The 25,557-nt window shown below is 40.4% G+C and overlaps 1 long non-coding RNA gene across 1 annotated transcript; it reads right to left on the bottom strand.

Moving 5' to 3' along the window:
* Positions 1 to 597: 597 nt before the first annotated feature.
* Positions 598 to 23,764, bottom strand: LOC145395419 (uncharacterized). Its single transcript, XR_013896611.1, has 3 exons — positions 23,696 to 23,764; positions 6,606 to 6,673; positions 598 to 724 (listed from the first exon to the last, which is right to left on the bottom strand). It is a non-coding gene; the product is annotated as an uncharacterized LOC145395419 (long non-coding RNA).
* Positions 23,765 to 25,557: the final 1,793 nt, after the last annotated feature.

The following is a 25,557-nucleotide window of genomic DNA, read 5'->3' as shown; positions in this document are numbered from 1 at the left end:
GTCAAGGTGGTCCAAATATGTTTCATAATCCTTGTGTTGTAAAAACGGCTCAGTCTACTGGTGTGGGAAACATAGATTTGGTTCGCCTCTGAAATTAGTAAACGCGACACAATTCATAAATGTAAAAAAAACTGTAATATAAATCACAAAAGGCGTAATGAGAAATAGAAAATGATACTGGCTAAGCACTGCATGGTATCGCTGACTAAGCTGTCCCCGGAGCAGCCGAGAAATGGGTGGGCAATATGTAGACAACCCTGCAAGAGAGTTTGTGAGGAGGGTGACGATCTTTGGTATTAATCAACGCTTTCTTCTAAATGACGGATTTTGTTTTTATTGCTATTGAGAGAGAGAGAGAGAGAGAGTGAGAGAGAGAGAGAGAGAGAGAGAGAGAGAGAGAGAGAGAGAGAGAGAGAGAGAGAGAGAGAGAGAGAGAGAGAGAGGAAAGTATAAGGTCATAATCATATCTTCCTCAAACAGTGAAGTATTGGCGATATGTTGAAAAAACGTGAGAAAACTCTGTGTTAAGGTGGACGAACAACAGAGAGAGAGAGAGAGGTGGAGAAGGGTGAGGAGCAGAAAAGAGCACTAACTTACCAGCCAGGGTTGAAGGGAGGTTCTCTGTATCAATATGGGCGTCCAAGAACTCAGAACATTCAGCAACATAACCAGGCACGGCTTTGGCGATCTGGTCGCTCACCTCACCGTGGAGTTTATGCAGGATCTGTGGAAATAGTTATAAAGAATCTTAAGCTATTGGTCACAGGAGTGCGTCCTAACTGCGAGCAGGCTGGTGAGGCGAATGAAAGCTGGAGTGGGGTGGAGCATTTGAACATCCGAACTAGAGGCGACAAGTGCTCGTGGGCCCTTCGGGCCCCTCGCACTTGCTCCTGTCGAGGACTCTCAAGTTTATGTGCTGTTCTAGTGTAAGGTTGTCACTTGGATTTTTTTACAGTTAACCAATTGATTGTGTTATTTACAGCTTCGGGAATATAACCCAAGTTATCCAAACGCAAGTCTGAAGTACACACACAGACACATGGCTACTGCTACAGGTTATTTTAGTTCTACCTCTGGGCAAAAAATTCTACAGAGATCCTATGCTGGGCATCGGGAGCAGCGTTTTTTGGTCAAAATGTGATCGCTCATTGAATATAGTGAAAGTTTTTCAATCGTGATGGGATCATGTTTTTTCACATCAGCGATTTTCTTGCGATTTTTATGCCAATTTTGGTGCGATTTGCATGTGTAGTTTCGGCTGCCCAAAATACACACAGCTAGAGCTATAGTATAGTAGACAGGTGCTCATGGTCCCTTTGGGCCCCTCGCACATGTTCCTGCGGAGGGCTCTCACTCTGCTACAATATATTTTAGTTATAGCTGTGGGCAAAAAATTCTACAGAGATCCGATGCCAGGCGCCTGGAACGGCATTTTTTGGTCAAAATGTAATCGCTCATTAAATATAGTAAAAGTTTTTCAATCATGATGGGACCAAGTTTTTTCACATCAACGAATTTTTTGCGATTACTGTGCCAATTTTAGTGCGATTTGAATGTGTAGTTTCTGCTGTCCAAAATACACACACACACACACACACACACACACACACACACACATATACACACACACACACACACACACACACACACACACACACACACACACGGCTACTGCTATAATATTATTGGATTAGGCAGGTGTTGCCATGGCAACGTCATCACGCAACCCTCGGGAACTGCAGGCAGCATGATTGCTGGCGTTAAGGGAAAAAAAAAAAAAAAAAATAGACGGCATTCTTAAGAAAGTCCTGCTGGAGTACAGTTTGCTGGAGTAAAAACTGAGTCCTGAAAGACACATTATATCCAAACCAGGTTTGAGACCTGCAAAAAGGTGTTTAATAACCACCTATGGAGGTGGCCAGATGAGTATGAGTTTGCTTTTGAAATTACGACCAAAACTGAGAATAATGATTAAAACAAAGAAATTTTTCGATAAAGCTGTACAGATCACTAATTGTGTATGCATCCTACAGTAGAACATTATTATCGAAAAAGGAACAGTGTGCAACAGTTAGTCCCTTAGGTTGTGAAAGAAAATCTTAATAATGTTGTCCACCACTCACACCCAATTAGGAGTGAGCCAAAAGTCCTGATGCAGTTTTAACGAGTGTTTACATGGAGAGGGAAACAGGTTTAACCCGTTCTAAGCCAGCCCTTCAACTGCCAGCAGTGGTGCAGCAGTGGTGCGGGGTTGGAACCGGCTGCAGTTGTCATGCCGTTTTCAAAAGTTGCTGAGACTTGCACTAATACATGCATGATATAGTTATACACTAACAGATACATATACAGTACTGTTATACTTGCACACTACTAGATACACATAATGCTATACATACACACTACTAGATACATTTAATATTGTTTTTACTCTAGTTTGCAGGTTTAAGAAATTATTGAAATATGGTTCCAATATAAAAGCATGGACAGAAATGTGTGGTTTTACATCTCAGCAGCGAAAAGTTATACAGAAATGGAAAAAAAAATGCGAGAGACATTTGCATAATACTTCTTTTCAGATAAAGGCTCAATACCTTAGCAAAAGCATTTATGTTTTGTATAATTTCCTAGGAGTAGAGCTTTGCAGTAGTCCAATTATTTTATTGGTGCAATTTTCAGCCTAATTATCTTCATTAACTCTTACAGTTACTATAGTATAAATTCTGATTTGCCTTGTAATGGAAATTCATGGACAAAAAGGCTGTCACCAGATGGGTATGTTTATGAATATAAAAATAATCTGACTACAGTAGATACACCCTTTTGTTTTTTTTCCTCTCTAGTCCTCTTCTGCTGCTGTACAATCTGAGTAAATGTCACTGTGCATCATACGGCATGTCTCCCATATAGATGATATTAATGAAGCCTCAATGTTAAGGTGCTCTTAATCCATCCTCCATGCATGGGTTCAAGTTAACTGTCAACTATTCCTGCGTGAATTCATGCGGACTCACGCTGGTACCTGCTTGCAACCGCTAGCAGTGTGGCCAGGTGTTTTTTTTTCTTCTAGTATACTTAGTCATCCAGTCATAATGGCAACATCGGAAAGGGTCCAGTGAGATCACATCTTCGCGTGGGAGTAGATGAAAGAATTCGGGTAATCAAACCATAAAAATAATAAGAAAAACCATGTTTTGACATTAAACAACCCTATACCTAACCAACTTTGGTTTAACCTAATGTTAACCAGTCATAATACTTGATTTTGTTTGTGAGGTTGTCAAAGGTGTGACGTTGCCGCTTCTTTTCTCTAAGTACTCAATCAGACAGTAGCAATATGACTGCATGACTAAGTCTAGCTGAAGAAAAAGAACTGCAAATGGCCAAGTGTATGAGCTAATGTGGTTTAAAACCTCCCACCTCAACCTGCTCCGGCTCGCAACAGCATGCCCACTTTCATTCCGGATGCACCCTAACACAGTCACCTCCCTGTAGACCAAAATGGCAATAAATATTGAAGGTAAGAAAGTGGTGTTAGTAAGCTTCCTAACCGCACGAGAATTCCACCCATAGAACTAAGCTAATATTGTTTTCTTTCTCATCTGCCATTCATAAGCAGACTGGGTAACCTTATCTCTTTAAGATACTAGAAGCCACATTGTTAAAAAAAAAAATAAATGAATAATTAAGACCCATTAGTTAACAGTTACAATAGGTCTTGCAGGGTGAGTTTTCGTGGAATATCTCTTCTCGTTTTATTCATAAAGAGATAAGATCATAAGAAGAGAAGATAAATGCAGTAGGCCATGCTAGGCAGCTCCTACACGAGTGTGACTACAAGAACAAAACAGGGATAGCAATAAAGAAGGCTCTCCCCCGCCTACCAAACCCTCGCACAGACACCGGAAGGAAATGGTGAGAAAGAACACCACACAGTATAGAAAAACTGACTTGGACTTGGAAATTTTATAATAAAGTGTAAAAGGAGCTTCCTGCAAGTAGAATAAATCTGCTAATCACCAAAACATAAACATTTAACCCACCCAGATTCTACCTAACGAGTCTAACCTGACTGTGAAGCATGGTAAATTTCTATCTATCTATCTATCTATTGTCGGACACCACAATCCCGCAAAGGGTGGCCATTTGACACTGAGTTAGTTTAATCTGACTTATTAGAGAACGATATTTACCATCATGTTACTATTTTTGTTTTCAGTTCACGGTATGTCCGTTGATAGAGAGAGACCCCTTCACGTGGTGGCACCGATACGACCAGGTGGACTATTGCCTGATAATACAAATCTCCCGTAACGCACACCCTACCCCCAACAGGAGGAGGGTGGTCCACAGGAGAAGGGTAACTTCAGCCTGCAGTCATTGGCTTCACATCCAGATGAATCTGGGGTTGCAGTTACTACTACTACTACTACTACTACTACTGTTACTACTACTACAACTACTGCTGCTTCCACTACTACTACAGTATGTCCGCTGAGAGGGTGTGACCTTATTCATCTATACATAATATTATATTTTACAAGAACTTAGTCACAAAATTAAATAACAACTGGCATGGCTTTATTTATTTTTTCCTATGATTCACTCAAGTTTCATTGTGCAGAGTGTTATAACTGTAGTGAAGATAAAAGTTTTTTTATTTTTTTTTTTTGCTTTATGCCCTTCACCCTCTGTATGGGGCATTAGGCCAAATTAGATGAATGATGGAAGAGATCAACTTCTCTTGACCGTACCAGCACTGCAAGTAACGGCCATTCTAAGGGGCCAGATGTGGTGGTAACATATGGTAAAAGACCCGAATATCAGCTAGACACACCTCCCCCCTGACAATCAAAACTGGTCGAGTCTCCTCACCCTTGTCGGCACCCCGGAGCAAATCATAGAGGTTGGAGTAGGTCGTGGCTCCGAGCTGGTACGACCGGGTGTGGGTGGTGAGGGTCAGAAAGTGTCGGTTGGAGGCTATGTCTTGTCGATCCTTGTGGTCGATGATGGGAGGGCGAGATGGGGTGCCCTCCACTGCCGGAAGAGGGGAGGACTCAATGACCTGCTCCTCAGCTGAGAAGCTGGTTGACGTTGCCTCAGCCACGGAGGTGGTGTCAGAGGAGTCCTGCCCCTCCTCAGAGTCTGATGATGGGTGGTGTCTGTCCGCCATGGTCGTTGCCGTGTCCTTTTCCTGAACCGGTTCAGTAACTGGGGTGGCAGTCTGCCTGTTGAGAGGGGCATCCAGCCGTCGCCTTTTCTGCGGTGTTGTGTGGGGGACAGCAGGTCAGGACTGCTGGGCCCAATGCTCCCGTTGACGAGGAATTGAGTGTACATCGGGGGTGAAACACTTGGGGATGACAAGACGAGACAGCCCATGCTCCCCAAATATCTTAGGTAGGACGATGCGCAAAGCTCCCTTCTCACCCCCGCAAAAAGCCTTCGTCATCACGATCCACATCTCCACAATGGTATTTAACTCCCCAGGACTCAAAGGATCCCTGGCCTGACGTCCCCGGGCCGTGAGACGTCGCCGTGCATGGGCAGAACCTTGCATGGCCAGACCTCCCGGGCCAGTAACATCCCAAGCCTCAGGACCCTGAGGAATCCCAAAGAGACTAAACTCAACCATCTCTCCACCCCCAAGGGAGCTTTGGAGGTGCGTGGGATTGGTTTAATGACTGCCTGGTGGTGCACTAAAACATCAATGCCAGTATCCTGGCGTTTGATGAATCCGTACCCCGCCCTGGCATTAAACCCAACCACGTTCCCTCTGATCATCTGGGATGCTGGAGACTGTGGTCTATTGGATGCCACCCTCAGTGGGTCACAGGGAATAGCAGTAGCAGGAGATGTGTTTGCCATGGCTGTCGGTCGTCCTCTCTCTCAGATAAAAGTATACACAATCAACCTTACATATACATGGGGGGGCAGGGTGACTCAATGGTAGAGGTTCGGACTCGGGACCGGAAGCTGCCATGCTGAGAGGGGTAGCGCCCTCCTGCCACAAAATAGGATTATATGATCTAATAAGGTCAAGCTCGGGGGAACATTTCCCTTTCCCTTCATATACAACTGATCCCCTTCACAATAAATCGCCAGCAGAGCATCACTGACTGAATCCATAACGACGGTCAGAGAAAAGTTCACAAATGGGCAAATGCTTCAGAATCATATTTAAGACAGATTCAAAGGCTTTAGAAATACAAGTGATGAGACTGTTTTGGTGATAACAACAGGTTTGACTGATGAATGGATGGAAGAAATTTTCCTGGCTGTGCATCAGGCACGGCTAAATGCCGCTGGATTTCAATTATTACGACTAAAAAGAAACAATAAATACACTCAAGTATAAGACTAAAGTAAAAACAAAAAAGCAATAAGTCATTAAACATTAAATAGAAAATCAATTAAAAAAAACAGCACATAAAAGTATTAAACACACGACAGCAGCTGACTTTTTTAGAGTTAGAGACAGGCTGAATGAGAGTAAACTTCAAGAGAGAGAGAGAGAGAGAGAGAATGTGTGTTGTTTCCAAACGTGTAACAGGTGTAATAATTAAGGTAAAGCCAAAAAATAAAAAATAAAAACTTGTGAAATGTGTTACCTGGACGCAATTGTCCAGCTGAGACTGGCAAAACTCCATCGTCCTTGGTTTACTGCACTGAGTTAGCGCTGGGGAGAGGAAAGAAGTTAGTGTGAGCTTTTGACACATGAATGAAGTGATGTGGTGCAATATTGTTGCACGCCAGCATGACCGTCTTGCTCTCTCTCTCTCTCTCTCTCTCTCTCTCTCTCTCTCTCTCTCTTTATATATCTGAGACGAGTCGTTGGGTTATATACGAGTATATGAAATGAGACTTTGGGTTATTTATATAGAGTATATATATATATATATATATATATATATATATATATATATATATATATATATATATATATATATATATATATATATCATCAAGACCTCCTTCGGGTTATTTATGTACAGTAAATATATTGTTACGCCCCCACTCCACACTGCCACAGTCTCCAGCAGCAGTAGTCTAGTACAAGAAGGACGTTGTCCAGGGAGTTGTTCTTCCTATGGTCAGCCTTTAGGTGTACAGTACACAACATCAGCTGAGGCGTTGTAAATAAACAGTGGCTTCCCAAGCTCACTTTCTTTATTTTCCATATAATCACACTGAATACCCTCCAACTTCATTTCACTATTCTCACAAGTCCTGGAGCTGTACAAACTTTACTAACTGCAATTACATTTAATGCTTGACAACATTTCACTATTTATCACAACTGTCGATGATGTACAAACTTCAATAACCACTATTTGCCAACAACACCTAACTGTTTTCACATGTACCGAAAATATACAAACTTCTCTGCACTGACACTGCACTACACTCAAACTGAACTGAGGTCAGACTAAACTTGAACTAGTCTCTTCTCCAACCTTATATAAGCTTGCATTGTTCGAGAATGATCTACTTCCCCACAGTTCTGGTGTACTCCAGAGAGAGAGAGCACAGTTACCAACTTGGAGACAACCAAAACATGCCAGTTTTCTTACAGTATATAACACTATAAATCATTTAGCATACAAACTTAAATTGAATTGCATAATTTAACAATCACATAACTAAAACATTATTAAAGAACAAGAGCACAAAAATTAATGCATAACTTACAAAATAACTATGCTCACTAACAGCAGGAAAACTGGCAACTTTGACTCATACCGGAACTAGCCTACGGTAAACACCGGAAATCATTGAGAACTTCTTGACTACCCAACCGGTAAATCCCGCTTCTTAACACTACCCCCTCCGTAGTTCTTTGTCGTCCCAACAAAAGTACACAGTATATACAAGCATAAACTTTCATCCTAATGAAGCATCTAACTATACAAAAAATAATCTTGCAGCTTCTCAGCTTTTCTTCTATGCTGCTTCCAGTGACGTCCCTGCTCTTCCACACAGTTCACTCCTCCTGGAATGTCTTCGTCCTCTTCCTGATTCACTTCTTCCCTTGGGAAACTGTCACCATCATCTTGCACTTCAGTTCCATGGTCCTCCTCAACATCCTTGGCTGTGGGAGAGCATGATTCCTTCTCAGTTGGACACTCATAGCTGAAGTGTCCCACCTCACTACATGTCCAACATGCTTTTGTTACAACAGAAGATATGCTTGCACTGCTCTGTTCTTGCTCCTTCTTTCATTTTGGACAATCCTCCTTCTTGTGTCCTGGCTTCCTGCAGAACCAGCAACCTCCACCGATCTTCTCTGGTTCCCTCTTCAACGTGTAGCAATCCTCTCTTCTTTGTCCTGGCTTTTCACAGTACCAGCAACTTCCTTCAAATTGTTTCGTTCCACATACCTGCCCCTTTCTTGCCTTGAATCCTGCACTGCGACCTGTCTGAAAAGTGGACGTACTGGACCTGATGCAAGACTCAAATTCTAGAGCCCTGGCTAGTGCTTCTTGCATGCTTCTGGGTTGTGCCTGCACTTTCAACTCTGCACTATCAAGAACATCGATGAACTGGTACCACATAAAAAATGCCAACAGGTTGGGTGCTGCTCCAGGGTATGCCTTGTATGCCATACTCTCCAGGTCATGAACAAGCTGCTGTAATGATTCTCCTCGAGCCCATACATGGCTCTAGAATCTTGCTCTGTAAACCTCAGTCTGGTACCTGGTCCCATATCTGTGCTCCAGCACTTCTGCTAGGGACTTATAACTGTTTCTCTCTTTCGCTGAAATCTGGCCCAGAAATTCCATTGCAGCACCCTTAAGGCTAGTAGCAAGCTGCACTACCTTCTGCCTATCATCCCAACCATTCTGATCCTCAAACTGTGCACGGTAACCTTCCCAAGGTACTCTACCACCAAATTCCTGAGCTTTCTTTTTAACTGGACCCCCATTATAGCCATGCACTTCACTGGTTTGGGGCCCAAAAACTGGGGCATCAAAATTAAGTCCATGACTTAAATCTCCCACATTCTGATTATTCAGCCCAATAATGGTGCCTTTAGATGCTTGGGAACCGTCAAGATTCACCATACGCTGTCCATTCTTTTCATATGCTCCCTGTACATTAACTTGAGGCTCAGCAGTGCAGTATTTCTCTACAGCCTCCATTTTCTCACTGATTATCTTCACATGGTCAACTACATGCTTTGACTGGCTATCGACATGCTGTCTGCACTCCATCGCAATTCCCTCACTAATATTTAGCTGGTTGTCTGCATGCTGTCTGCACTCTGTCACTATTGCCTCGCTAATCTTCAGTTGGTTGTCTATATGCTGTCCACAGTCCATCACATTGTTGCTTACAACATACTTATGCTGTTCTAGCTTGGCATCTACTTCTTCCTTAAGCTGTTGCTGTTCTTTCTTCATTTCCCCTATGAATGCATCTAGCTGTCCTTGCACCCTCAGTTGTACTTCCCTCTGTTGCTCCTGTAATGCCTCTTGAAGTTGTTCACATCGTTCTTGTTGTTCTTCACATTGTGCCTCTAGTTGTTCACTCTGTGTTTGCAATTGTTCTTTGATTTCGTTCATGAGTTCTTTTTGTTCTTCACTTTGGGCTTATAATTTTTTCTTTGTGTTCTTTCTTCTCTACCCGAATTGTTCTTTGAGTTCTTTCCTCTGTGCCCGTAATAGCTTCACAATTGTCGCCAGGGGCATTTCCTTCTACTGCCCAACTTGAGACCTTGTCTGCACACCATCTGCTTCCATGCAAAGGTTAGCCTCACTGCAGCCCTTAATAATAATCCACACTCCTGACACCAGTGTAACGTTCCCACCCCACACTGCCACAAACTCCAACAGCAGTAGTTTAGTATCTGAAGGACGTTGCCCAGTGAGTTGTTCTTCCTATGGTCAGCCTTTAGGTGTGCAGTACACAAGATCAGCTGATGCACTGTAAATAAACACTGGCTTCCCAAGTTCACTTTCTTTATTTTCCAAATAATTACACTGAATGCTTTCCAACTTCGCTTCACTATTCCCAGTACATATTACTATAAATTATTTTGCATACAAGCTTAAACTGAATCATATAACTTAATAATCAAATAGCTAAAACATTATTAAAGAAAATGAGCACAAAACTTAATGCATAACTTATGAAATAACAACGCTCACTAACAGCAGGAAAACTGGCAACTCCGACTTGTACCGGAAGTAGCCTACAGTAAACATCGGGAAAAGTTGAGAACTTCTCAACTACCTAACTGGCAAATCTCTCTTCTTAACAATATATATATATATATATATATATATATATATATATATATATATATATATATATATATATATATATATATATATATATATATATAATCACTAGAAAGGACCGTGACTGTTGCTTGTTGTGACACTCAGAACAATGATACACACATGACCCATGTTCCATGCCACCTGCCACAGCCTGCCTCAGGTTTTTTTTTATGCGAGGAAGAAGGAACCAAAGGCCATGAGCCAGAAATAACAGTTCCCTCCAAGAGAAGAACAAAATGCAAGAGAGAGCCAAATTCAAGATCCATTTATTTCGAGATGCCTGGACACACTGCGCTTGAAAGACTGGAGATCATAGACAGCAGGAAATACAGACAGAGGGAGAGAGTTCTGGAGCTGACCTATTGCATAAATGAAGTTCTGGGAGTAACGGTTAACTCTTGCATTAGAGAGGTGGACAGAAAAGGGATGAAAGTTTGCTGCTAGATGGGTGCAACGCGCCCGTCATAGAGGTGGAGGAATCAATGCAGACAGTTCAGAGGAGCAGTGACCATTAAAGTAGCGATAGAAAAGAGATAAAGATGCAACAGTGCGGCGAAGAGACAGAGGTTGAAGGGAGTCAGTAAGAGAAGGAGAGTTAATGAGACGAAAAGCCTTTGACTCCACCCTATTGAGAAGAGCTGTATGTGGGGAGCCTCCCCACACGTGAGAGTTGTACTCCACACAGGAGCAGATAAAACCCCTGTACAGAGTCAACAATTGTGCAGGGGTAAAGAAAGAACGGAGTCACCTTAGCACACCTAATCTCTTGGAAACAGATTTTACAAGGGATGTAATATGATCTTTCCAAGATAAGTCCCGAGTAAATGAAACCCCAAGCATGTTCAAGGATGATGCAGGATTAAGCTGAATATTATTAAGCATTAGTGAATATACCTGTGGAAGATTTTGACAGGTTGATAGGTGTAAGAACTGAGTCTTAGATGGATTAAAAACAACAAGATTATTTTTACCCCCGTCAGAGATACGAGCCAAGTCAGACATTAGGTGCGCCATAGCCTCATCCCTTGTTTGTTGAAGTAACTGCTGAGATGGGCATTGCGGGAACCGAATGGAAAGGTGAAGGTGGAGTCATCAGCATATGAGTGGATAGGGTTAGATGTACAGCTTAGAAGATCATTGAAGAATAAAAGGAAGAGAGTTGGTGATTGGACAGAGACCTGAGGAACACCACTGTTGATAGATCTAGGAGAAGAACAATGGCCGTCTACAACAGCAGCTATAGAACGACCAGAAAGGAAGCTAGCGATGAAGGCACAGATAGAAGAATAGAAACCATAAGAGGGCAGTTTGGAAATTAAAGATTTATGCCAGACTCGATCAAAAGCCTAGTCCCGAAATGAGGATAACCAGGAGTCTGAAAGGTAGGTGAGAAGATCGCCAATGGAGCATCCCTGACGGAACCCGTACTAATGATCAGAAAAAAGGTTGTGATAGGAAAGATGCTTTAAAATTTTCCTATTGAGAATTGACTCAAAAACTTTTGAAATACAGGACGTTAAAGCAACTGGACGATAGTTGGAGGGTAGGGAGTGATCACCCTTCTTTGGGACTGGCTGAATGAGAGCAAACTTCTAGCAAGAAGGAATGGTACAAGTTGACAGACAAAGGCAAAAGAGTTTGCCTAGGCATGGTGTAAGCACAGAAGCACAGTTCTTGAGAACAACAGGAGGGACTCCATCAGGCCCATATGCCTTGTTAGTATTGAGGCCAGTGATGGCAGAAAATACATCAGCTGAAGAAATTTTAATGTCAGCCATGAGGAAGTCAGAGGCGGGAAGTGATGGAGGAACAGCACTGGAATCATCTAAGGTGGAATTGGAGGAGAAAGTCTGTGCGAAGAGATCTGCTTTGTCAGTAGAAGAAACAGGTACAGAACCATCACAGTAGAAAAGAGGAGGGAAGGATGATGAGGTAAAGTTGTTAGAAAGGTTTTTGGCAAGGTGCCAGAAGGAGCAGGAAGAATTCGAGTTGGAGAGTTGAGAGCATTTAGTACAGATGAAATTATTTTTAGCAGTGCGAAGAAATGACTTAGCACGATTCCGGGCAGAAACGTAAAGATCATGTGATTCAGGGGTGGGTTGGCTCCGGTACCTTTTGTAGGCCTTCTCCTTGTTGCGGACAATATTAGAACAAGCGTGATAAAACCAAGGCTTTCTTGCATTAGTCAAAGGATATGAGGAAGGAATGTATGTTTCCATGCCCGAGAGAATAACCTCCGTAATGCGCAAGGCACACTCAGATGGCTCCCGGCCATGGAAGCAATAATCATTCCAGGGAAAATCAAAGAAGTACTGCCTGAGGGCCTCCCAATCCACGGCTTCAAAATGCCACAGACGACATTTCTTTGGAGGGTCCACAGGCCGTACCTGAGTGATAGGACAGGTTAAGGTGACAAGGTTGTGATCAGAGGAGTCTAATGGAAAGAAAAGATTAACAGTGTAAGCAGATGGATTAGCTGTAAGGAAGAGGTCAAGTATGTTGGGGCTCTCTCCAAGGTGGTCTGGGATACAGGTAGGGTGCTGTAGAAGCTGCTCTTGGTCATTAAGGATAGAAAAGATGTAGGCTTGTTCACCAGGTGGATCAGTGAAAGGAGAGGAGAGCCAAAGGTGGTGGTGAACATTGAAATCTCCTAGAATGGAGATTTCAGAGAAACGAGAGATGGATAGAATGTGTTCCATCGTAGAAGTAAGATAGTCGAAGAATTTTTGATGGTAGAATTAGGGGATAAGTAAACAGCACAGATATATTTAATCAGAGAATGACAGGAACGCCGAAGCCAGAGTGTAGAGAATTCAGAAGAATCAAGTTCAGGAACATGAGAGCAAGATAAGTCATCGCGTATATATACACAACAGCCACCTTTGGCTTTGAAATGAGTATAGAGAAAGTAGGAGGATACAGAAAAGGGTTTGCTGTCAGTTGTCTCAGACAGCTGAGTCTCAGTTAGAAAAAGGTGAGGTTTAGAGGAGGAGACGTGGTGCTCAACAGAGCAAAAGTTAGAGGAAAGGCCGCAAATGTTGCAGAAATGAAGAAGAATAGAGTCAGACAGTTGTTCCAGACACCTCGAGTCGTCACCGGGAGAGGGACGGAAGGTGGGGGCATTTATGGTTCCCCCCCCTGGGGACTCCGAGGCTCGGTGATGAAACGCCATGATTTTTTTTTGAATTTTGGAAAAGGAAGTGTAATGTGTACCGTGCATGTAGTTTGGTGTAGATAGAGAAACTTGTGTTGGAGACCATGCTGGCCTACTCTCTGCGTAACTGAGACACTGAAAATGTTCAGCAAAGGGGGATGGTCAGGAACTAGTCCTGAGGGATGATGAAATGGGAGCTCCAGCACTCCCTATCATCAGTTTTCCATCCACCTCGGGAGTACTGCCCTGCTCGACTGGTGCTACAGTCTACTCCTTTGATGTGTGGATGGTTGCTGTGATGAGAAGTTTATTTGCTTATTTCCTTGCTCCTCACTTCCTCTCAGAGCTCTGAGCATGTGGTTCCAAATTAACTTTAGTTATGCCTAAGCACCCCAAAGGTATATGAACACAAGAAAACATTTATTCTAAATGATAATGTTAAATTGTTGGACGAAGAGGAGAGTGGTGCAGGAACTTAAATGCAATTGATCAGAGAAAATGAGTCGGGTGTGTTTACAATGTGGATAGTTTTCTTTGATGGAAGAAAAAGTTAATGATGATGGAGCAGTAATATTCATGTTTTCACCTTTAGTGCAACGTGTGGAAAAAAAAAAAAAAAAAAAAAAAGGCTTTGTGCCTGATCTTCGTTAAGAACTGACGGTTTTTAGTCGAGAAAATTCAGATCTTACAATTTGTGAAGACACAGTGTGTTGACATTAAGAGTTACTGAAGGTAAGATAATAATATCAGTTCAGTTCTTGTGAAACATACTGTCATACAAATTACAGTATACTGCCTGGCTAACAGGTTTATTATTCATGATTACTGCATTCGTGTGTATATGAGAAGTGAGAAATACGCAGTCACTCCATGCTGACTTTATAGTTTTTTTTTTTCCTTTATTGTTGATAATTAATGGCCTTCAAAAATAGTTTCACATTGACTTTTTTTTTTTTTTTTTTTTTTAATGAGCGCCGAAAGTGATTCCTGGTGAAATGTGCGTGATGCTGGGGGGTGATTATTCACGTGTTGTTTAGGTCAAAAGTTTTTGCTTGTTTGGTAATGAGGACTTTCAAGAAGCTTAGTGCAATCCTTGGTGATTAAAGCTTTTATGGGGATTATAAGGTGGCAAAACTAATCAGTTAGGCTAGGTTAGGATTCAGTATGCACTGATGTGTCCAGTCGGAGAGACAGTATGTAAACACAGTCTCTTGGATGTGTCTTAACCCGAGGTATCCCATCGACTTATGGGTACATCGCAACGTTTTGTCACAGCAATTGCAAGGTTCATAATTTGCACAATTTTCAATTTTTGCGTGTGATTTTTGGTATGTATACACGGGACACCTTCCTCTATTCCTCTTCAAGATGCCAGGCAGGGACAATGCCTTACACTGCATAACCTCCCCCCGTTGCATGCCCTTCTCTCGGCAATTCACGTGTTACCAGTGACCAGGCCAATAAAGACATTCAGGTCCAGTGATTCCCCAATCAATGACAATGTGGAGGACAAAGTTTACATAGCATTAGAGCAGGGGTTCTTAACCTGGGGTCCATGAAGGCCAGAATAATTGAGAACAATTTAGCGAGATTGCGTGATGCCGTTTGGCATCATTAACTTAAAAAAAAACTCAAAGTCTTGAAGAATTCTGATGTTTGTTGACACAAGCCTACTCTCGTCTGGCAAAAGCGAGCTATCAGTGCTCTGATTCTGTTTGCAACTACATACCTTTGTGAGTCAGGGATTTCAGCTCTTGTTTCTATAAAAATAAAAAGTCGAAATCAACTGGATGTCAACGATAACATGCGTGTTGCCTTGTCAAAGACCACTCCACAATTTCATCTCATTCAAGCCAAACAGCGACAACAACTCTCTCACTGAGATGAACTTTTGATCAGACTTAAAGTTTAGTTTTCTTTAATTTGCTCAAGTTTGATGCATTTCATTTTCTGAGTGGCCATTAGTTTTTGCATGAAAAAGAGTGAGAAACATAATCCTTTGCATTATACTTTGTGACACACTGCGTGAGGTAGTTTTCAGTAAAATAATGGATATTCATTGCATGCAAAATCCTGCATTTGTGCTAATGTGCATTTTTGTAGGGAAGGGGTTCACAGCGATCACCAGTTTCTCGAAGGGGTCCATGACTCAAAAAGGTTAAGAACCACTGCATTAGAGGAAGAAACAGTCAGAAATGATGATCAGGTAATGTCGCCAAAAAAGGTCAGGTATATTGATGAGTTAGTGAAATAATGCTTATAATACCTATATTACTGTTTGAAAACCAATATACTCTCGTACTACATATAAATTCGTACCAAAAATATAAAAAAAATATCGTTTATGAGTGGTGTGGAATAGTTACCCTCCCATAAAACTCATTTTCTTTGGAGCCAGCCTGATAGAAAACCCAGTAAGGTAAGGAGGTACTGCTACCTGTATCGAGTATTTTAAACCTCAGGTGAGCAATTTCTCTATTAATTTTCTATGTTTCTCACCAAAAGCGGAGGTTTTAGCCAAAAAAAAAATCCAAAATAGCTCGGGATTGGGGGGTATCGGAGGTGCGAAATCGATCGGGACGTGACGGGTTAAGGCAGACATATTTGTAATAATTTATCTTTAAATATGTTTTTAAAGAAAAATATGAGGCTTCTAGAACCTAACCCCCCCCCCTTTTTTTTTTGTAAATATATATCACGTTTTAGCACGAAATTGATTTTGTCCAAGGTTCTGCATAACCTATCTCGTGCTGTATGAAGACTCTACTGTAATAATGGCAGTCTGGTGGCGGACGGGCAAGGCATTATGGGACTACGTCACGGGCATGGCGGGATGTCACACTTCACATCGCTAAACGCATAAGACAAATGCTAAATGTGCAGGATTGGTATCATTTCTAACCTGTCGCTAAACACGAAAATTGATAACTTGAAGCACCCTAAAGTGAGAGGCCACTGTATATATATATATATATATATATATATATATATATATATATATATATATATACAACATCATTGGCGATACATCATACACCCTTGTCTCACTCCATTGTTCATATTTAAGCACTTCCATAGAAATCCACGCTACACTACCAGCATTAAAAAAATTAAAACGTTCAGCAGCTGTCCATCCACACCACACATCCGCAAAACGTTCCCTAATCCTTCCTCTTCACCTTGTCATATACCTTTTCCAGATCCATAAATGCCACTGTACTTTCCTTCACACTTACATTCTCCACTTTCTCACTGTAAATATTTGATCCACACATCCCCTACCACACTTGAGCCGGTATTGACCACAGTTAAGGAAGCTCCCTAGCATCTTTTCCTTACCAATTATTTTTGCAAACAGCTCATTAATAATCCCTTGTGTGTTATTTTTGCCTACTGCGTTGGTGTTTAAAAGATAAATACAACATAAAAGGCAGCAGTAATGTAGTGTATGAAAATAAATCACTAAGGAAAAGGTATTAGGGAGTTTTCTTAATCAATGAGAATACGGGTCTTGAAAACACACCGTTCATCACTAACCAAGCATTCTGATATATTCCTCACCATTCCTCTAATTATTCTTCCATATATGATTCCTAAGTACACTCACCTGACAACATATACTATATATTTACTCACACTCACTTCTTTCACCTTTATTTCTGTACAGGAGGATAACTGAGGCATTCCTACATTCCAGTGCTATTATTTCTCATATATTATTTCCTAGTATAATCCACGAAAAATATTTCTGCCTCTCCACGCCACACTTCCACCGGTATTCTCGGAAGTTGAGGAAACTCACTAACACCATTTCCTAAGTAATTTATTTTGTTAATTATACCTTACTGTTCTTGTCCGTGTTACATAAATTATTTCACGATGACCATAATCTGCATAAGAGATGTATGAAAAAATATTAACCAGCCATATCCAAAAATAAATCGCTAAGGAAATGGTGTTAAGGTGCTTCGTTTCCCGACGAGAATACAAGCACATATCACATCAACGTCTGCTGCTTTAACACTGTTTAATCTCATTACAACATTAACCCGAAAGCTTCGAAACACCCATATCTGGACATTCCTGAGAGCGTGCGATACACCCACATCTGGCCCGGACCTACTTCCCAAAGTGGGACAGATCGCAGGTCACAGCGACACCTGTCAACCCCTTCTCACCGTCTCCCTGGTCAGTCACCTGCCAGTCACGATCGAGGGTGGATGTTGCGAGTAGTCACAGGAGTATCCTACCTCCAGCCATACTGTTCCAATCATTGTTATGTTCTATGTTATATTTTTATGGCTAGGAGACTTTCAGTGTATAAAAGAAAATAAAAAATAAGAAGTTATTAAAAAAACAATAATTTCAGATTCTTCAAACTCGTGTAATTTTCCTGAGGAAAATGAACTTGCGTCATTTTCCTCAGGTAAATGACACGAGTTTGTAAAAAAAAAAAAAAAAAATCAATCATAAAACAAAATGATAAAATATCGTCCATGCATTTCCACAGCCAACCACCTCTCTTTGTCACCACTCAATCGTTTACCACTGAGCTACCACGGCCCTTGGAAATGAAAATCAGACTTTCAAACCATAGGTTCCCATATGCCTTTCAGTGAAAAAAAAAAAAAAAAAAGTATAATGAGACTCCAACCATTTCGCGATTTACAGCTAGCTATTATCCCATGTACAGTTATGTGTCTATATGACTGGACCATAACACTGTAATCCATATCCATGCTTATTACATTCAGTACTGTACTGTATAGTTTCAAATGAATGTGAAGAAGGCAGGATATCTGAACCTTGACCACGCTTTATTGAAACCACCCTTATATAAGCCACCACATATAATAATGACAGCATTTTAGCCAGATGTTATCCCATCCATATGTATGTGTGCCTATATGACTTGAACATAACTCTTTCATCCCTATCCGTGCCTTCCGTACTATACAATGTCAAAGGAATGCGAGGAATGCAGGAAGTCTGAAACTTAACTCCGCTAAAGTGAGAAATCCGATATATCGCCCACAATATTTGAACATCAGGCTTCCTCGACCTCATCCGACAACAGATTGTTAGTCATCTTCTATAATCACATCTCATGAGTATGGAAATAGGGTTATTAGACAAAGGAAACAGGTGCAATTCACTCTGCACACTTGATTTCCGGCAGCCCTGTCTTCGTCCGTTTATCCCTTACCCTCACCCGCCCTGTGGTGACCTGAGCGAGCCCCATCTTTGTCTCTCCCATCTCCCACCGGTGTTCTCTGTCTGTCTGTCCGTCTGTTTGTTTGTCTGTCTGTCTGTCTGTTTATCTGTCTGTCTCTCTCTGTCTCTCTGTCTCTGTCTCTGTCTCTGTCTCTCTCTCTCTCTCTCTCTCTCTCTCTGGTTTTTATCATCACCAGAGGTGTTAAAATATTTCATTTCCTTTTTTTTTTTTTTTTTTTTTGCAGCACACATCAGCCTCTTTATCAATACACCCTATTTTCCCCTATGGTTTGTTTGCATATCCATATCCACATATTTTTCTTATATTATATAGATACATCAGTCTGATTGTATAATTATATATATATATATATATATATATATATATATATATATATATATTTATATATATATATATATTGTGTGTGTGTGTGTGTGTGTGTGTGTGTGTGTGTCAGAGCACGGGCGTCTTGTATGAGGGGCGTGGTGTTGCCTGTGGTTTTTTTTTTCTTGTTTTTCACAGTACACATGAGCTTTTTCATCAGTACTCCCTCTTTTTCCCCCATGGTTTGTGTTTGCACCGACTTATACAGTTTAGTGGCTGTTCAGGACACACACACACACACACACAGCGTGTACACAGGTTAGAGACGGCTTTTCAAAATGGGATTGATGAAATTAAGAAACAGATGCACTTGCAAAAGGAAGAAATAGAATAATTAGGAAAGGAAGTCAACAAGACACAACCATAAATGAGCTAACAGTTGAAGTGGGTACACTTAGGAGGAAAATTAGTGAAATAGAAAGTACAGTAGTCAACCACGAGAGTATTATGGAAGAGTTCAAAAATGATACAGAGACAATTAGGCAATTAAGCAGTCTGATAGATCAGAGCAGTGATATTGAGGAGAAAATAACACAGGTGAATGAAGCTATGCAAAGCTACAAAAATGATGTGGAAACCACTTATGCTGAAATGATGAAAGTAAAGAATGACTTGGAAACAAGAGTGGAAGAAAAAAGCATTAAAAAGGAAGTGAAAAGAATAATCCAAAACAATCCTAAGTTAGTCAGAGATTCAGTAGATATTAACAAATCTATAGTAATCACTGGTATAGAAGAGGAAGAAGTAAAAAACTAAATCTCAAGAGACAAAAAGGAGATGGCTAATGTAATGGGCATATTGAAAGAAGTATCAGAGGAAATCGGTAGTAAAGACATAGAGGAACACAAAAGGTTTGGGAAATACGAGATAAGCAAGTCAAGACCCCTAAAGGTAACCTTCCAGAGTGTAAACACCGTGGAGGAGATACTAAAAAATGCAAAGAATCTTATGGAAAGAGAGGAGTTCAAAAATGTAGAGATAAAAAGATGCCTAACACAAGAGGAACTGGAATTACTGAAAGAGAAGAGGGAGGAAGCAAAAAACAAAAAATGAGGGAAGATCAGAGGAGGAGAAGAACAAATTTTTTTACAAAGTAATTGGATTGCAGGTACGAAAGTGGTACATAAACAGGAGGGAATAAAAAGGAGGAAGGTAGTAGAACCAAATCACGACAGGTATATAAACAAGATGATTAAGTTGATGTACTCAAATGTGGATGGAATGATATCTAAATTATTAGAGATGAATGGTTATGTCAGAGAAAATGAACCACATATAATATGCCTAACTGAAACAAAATTAACACCAAGGATATCGAATGACATCCTAAACTTAGAGGAATATAATATATGGAGGAGAGATAGGAACTTAAAAAAAGGAGGAGGAATTATAATATTAACTAAGAAAAATCTAGAAGTCAAAGAAATAGGATAAGATATTCCCTCACAAGTAGAACTGATTGCAGTAGAGATAAATACATCTGAAGGGAATGTAATTGTAGCCAATTTGTACATGCCACCCAGATCAAACACATGGGAAAGAGACGAATATGAGAACCTGGCTGAGAGGACAATTCAGAGTTTAAGAGCATTACTACATGAAATGGGAGAGAAATAGAAAAGAATTATACTAACTGGAGATGTTAATACAAATATAAACTGGAATACTCTAGATATAATAAGCCAAGAAAGCTGTTGGGACCAAAAACTCCTGGATCTTGTGCAAGAGTTTTTCCTAATGCAACACGTAAGGGAAAGCACCAGAAAAAGAGGACTCGATGTGCCCTCAATGCTAGATCTCATATTTACTAGGCAAGAAAACGATATTGACAATTTAATATATCACCCTCCATTCGGCAAAAGCGACCATGCAGTACTAAATTACAATTTCAGGATTGCATATAACATAGATAACAGCAATGAAAGTTACAAAAAGAGCCTAAACTATAAAAAGGGAAAATATCATGACCTAAAGAAGTACTTCTTAGAAACTGCTTGGGAAAAGGAGCTTAGAGGACAAGATATAAATGCTATATATGAAAAATTCTGTGAACTTTATGAAATAGGAGTCCAGAAGTACATCCCACAACACAAAGAAGCAGAAAAGAAAAGAAAGAAATGGTTCAATACAGAATGTAAAAAATCAAAAGAAAAAAGAGATTTGCTGTGGAATAGATACAGAAGACACAATGGTGAAAGGGCATATAATAATTACAAACAGGCAAGAAACTATTATACAAGAATAAGGAGGGAAGCCCAAAAACTGTTTGAGGAGGATATCATAAATAAAAGTAGTGATCAACCAAAGCATTTTACAACTACATCAGAAGCAAAACCAAAGTAAAAGATAAAATACAATCCATTAAGGACGATTAAATCACCTATACACAAGAGAAGGATATTTGTGAAGCACTAAACAAGAATTTCCAGTCAGTTTTTACAGAGAAAAAAAAAATTGAGAGGGATTATGTGGAACATGCATGCCCACACATACTACGAGATATACAAACATCAGAAAAAGAAATACAAGAGGAGCTAAGTAAACTAGACAAAGGAAAAGCAAATGGTCCTGACGAAATTTCATGTTGGGTGCTACATAAATGTGCAGAGGAGTTAAGTAAACCATTATTTTTAATTTTCAAAAAATCCTTGAGTCAAGGTAAACTACCTGATATTTGGAAGAAAGCAAACATTGTTCCCTTATTCAAGAAAGTGAATAGACAAAATCCACTTAACTACCGACCAGTATCACTAACCTGTGTTGTAAGCAAGGTATTAGAAAAGCTTATAAGAAAAGCTTGGGTAAATCACTTAGAAGAACACAATATGATAACAGAAAGACAGGTTGGTTTCAGAAAAGGAAAATCATGTGTTACTAATCTGTTGAGCTACTATGACAGAGTAACAGACATTACAGGAAGGAGAAGGATGGGTGGATAGTATCTAATTAGATTTCAAGAAAGCATTTGACACAGTACCATACCACAGACTTTTATGGAAACTGTACCATCAAGGAGGAATTCGAGGAAAACTGTATTGTTGGATGCAAGATTTTCTCATGAAAAGAAAAATGAGAACAGTACTAAGGGGGAAATTACTCATCATGGAAAGAAGTGACTAGTGGAGTACCACAGGGTTCAGTGCTGGCACCAATGAAGTTTTTAGTGTATATAAATGATATAGACAGTAACACTGGAAAGGAAAGCTACCTAAATATGTTTGCAGATGATGCAAAAATACAAAGGAAAATTACTAACACAGACTCTTGTAAAGAGCTACAAGAAGAATTAAATAAACTTCATGAATGGAGTAATACATGGCAAATGGAATTCAATGTGGACAAGTGTCATGTAATCAAGTTTGGTAAAAGTGGAAAAAGACCTGATTGGGATTATACATTAGGAAATAAAACCCTACACACATCAGAAAGAGAGAAGGACCTAGGTGTGATTGTCAGTAACAGACTATCTCCGGCTGACCACATCAGTGCTAAGGTACGGTACATGTATACGGTACACTGTTTGCCAATATGAGAATAGCGTTTACATGCATAAATGAAGACATGCTAAGAAAGATAATAACATAATTCATCAGACCAACCCTGGAGTATGCATCAGTAGTCTGGAGTCGTCATCTCAAAAAACACATAGACAAGTTTGAAAAAGTTCAGAGGGCCACTACAAGATGGGTACCAAGCTTAAGGGATCTAAGCTACGAAGAAAGACTAAATAAACTGAATCTACCAACACTGCAGGAGAGAAGGAAAAGAGGTGACATGATTATGCTATATAAATGCATATCAGGGAAAGAGAAAATAGACATAAATGATTACTTAACGTATGGGGAAGCATCAGCAAGAGCACACTCTAAAAAACTGCTTAAAAAGAGAGGCGATAAATACGTAAGGAAAATTAGTTTCCCAAATAGAGCAATTGATCAGTGGAATGCACTACCGAATGAAATAGTGTGTGCCAAAACAATTCACAAATTTAAGGATATGTACGATAAATATGGTTTAAGACACGGGACAGTACGAGCTTCACTCATTCCTGTAAAGATACAATTAGGTAAGAACAATTAGGTAAGAACACACACACACACACACACACACACACACACACACACACACACGGCAAATTCTTAGTGTCACTAGTTAGCTAACTTGTGAACATACCAGGGCATTTTAGGGAGCTGTTTTGGTATACAGTTATGTCCGTGTGACTTGAACATCACCCTATCATTCATATCCATGCCATATCCATATCCACATATTGTTCTTATTATCCAAGGTCCACATCAGCCACGTACTTTATCAGTACACCCATTGACCGATGTGGTTTACAATTGTATCGGCGTATTCAGTTTATTTTAGGGTCCGCTCTGTGCTCCATTTTCCCTCACACTCTGTAAATGTAGGATGCTTTATGTCACCAACTTCTGTATCCTCTGTTCACAACTTCGCCATTACCACTGCGTTTTATTTAAAAAAAAAAAAAATGTTTACCGGAGGATACACAGATATGTGGCGAGTACACTGATAAATATTTCATGTTGTATTGCGAGAGTTGAGTTTTGGTGAGATAGCCGCACGTGCAAAGGGTCCCTTTCAACTAAATACCGCAGCCAACGGGTTAATACAAACAAACAAACGAATCCTGCTTACCTAACTCCCAATCAAACAGTTCCCTGAGATTAAATTTAAATGTACTATGAACATGACAGCCAAGTAGTCCTGTCTCGCCATTTGACTCAGGGGCTGCCAACTTCGTCACCACCACCATCATCATCACCAGAGTCAGCAGTGCCTTCATGATGGACGATTAAGCAGCAAATTTTCAATCTGTTGAAGAGTTAAGTTTGGTTAGTCAGGTTAGGTTAGGTTAAGTTAGTGTGGTTAGGTCAGATTGGTTTAGGTAGAATTTGTTTAGGTTAAGGTTATGTTAGGCTGTGGTAGTTTAGGGTAATGATGTAGGGTTATGTTAGGTTTGTTAGGTTACTTTATAAACTTTAATATGGTTAGGTTAGATTAGGTTAGGTTAAGTTGGGTGTAGTTTAGGTTAGGTTGTGTTGGCCACCTCATGTTGCCCTTCATGTTAGTTTCATTTTCTTTCTTTCTTGTTTTCGTGTGTAATTGTGTCAGGCACTTTGAAATACAGACATAAGAAGAAAGTTGACCCGTTGCATACATGAAGGACTGGGAGTAACAGTAAACTCTTGCATTAAAGAGTTATACAGATAAGGGATGACACTTTGCTCCTAGATGGGTGCTATTCACATGCCATGGTGATGGAAGGATGCGAGCAGGCAGTTCAGAGGACCAATGACTATTGAAGTAGCGACAGAAAAAAAAATAAAGACGCAATAGTGCAGTAAACAAAGAAAGAGGTTGACCGGAGCCAGTAAGAGGAGTATAGTTAATGAGACGAAGGGTCTTTGACTCCGCCTTGTTGAGAAGAGATGTAATATATATATATTTTTTTTAATCCTAGGAAGAAGGAATCAAAGGCCAGGAACCCGCATATTGTTCCCTCCAAGAAAAAAAAAAATGAGCATCAGTGAGCCAAATTCAAGATCCATTCCTTTCATTTCCAGATACTTGGACACAATGAAATTGAAACGGGATGAGAGATTGTTACTACTGTAGATTGGTGCTGCGCATCTGCCATAATGCTGGAGGGAAGCAAGCAGGCAGTTCAAAGAAGCAGTGACAACTGAAGCAGCGATAGAAAGAGATAAAAATGCAAATGTGCGGCAAAGAGACAAAGGTTGAAGGAAGCCAGTAGGAGGAGAGTTAATGAAACGAAAAACCTATGACCCTACCTTATTGAGAAGAGCTGTATGTGGGGAGCCTCCCCACACGAGAGAGTTATATTCTACACAGGGGCAAATAAAACCCATGTACAAAGTCAACAACTGTGCAGGGGTAAACAAGGGATGGGGTCGGCTTAGCACACCTACAGTAATCTCTTTCGAGCAGACTTCTTAAGAGAGGTAATATGATCTTCCCAAGATAAATCCCATTAGAATGAAACCCCAGTTATGTATAAAGACGATGCAGGAATGAGCTGGATATTGGTAAAAATAGAGGTTGTTCCTGTGGAAGATTTTATCGGGTTGACAGATGTAAGAACTTAGTTTTTGATGCATTAAAAACAACACTTTTACAACAATCACAGATATATGCCAAGTCAGACATTAGGTGTCCCATAGTCTCATCGCTTGCTTAATGAAGTCACTGCTGATTTGGACACTCTGTGATGCGAATGGAAAGGTGAACAATGGAGTCATGAGCGTTTGTGTGGATAGGGTTTAATACACAGCGTAGAACAGGGTTTCTCAATGTCTTTCTCTGAAGGTCCAATCATATTACTTTCATTTATGGCAGAGGTTCGGATGAAAAGTCTTTCATTTAAAATAAAAAATGGAATAAAACACTCTCCTTTATGTTAATATAATGGACTGTGTGGAGAGTTAATGTCCTGGCCAAATTAAAAATAAGGTGTAGTACTGTAGATATTTTCTTCT

This window comes from Coenobita brevimanus, chromosome 31 (genome assembly GCF_032717465.1).
Source record: "Coenobita brevimanus isolate Jiangsu-jjx chromosome 31, ASM3271746v2, whole genome shotgun sequence".
In the NCBI taxonomy this organism is placed as follows: Eukaryota; Metazoa; Arthropoda; class Malacostraca; order Decapoda; family Coenobitidae; genus Coenobita; species Coenobita brevimanus.
This window is presented reverse-complemented; position numbering and strand designations above follow the sequence as displayed.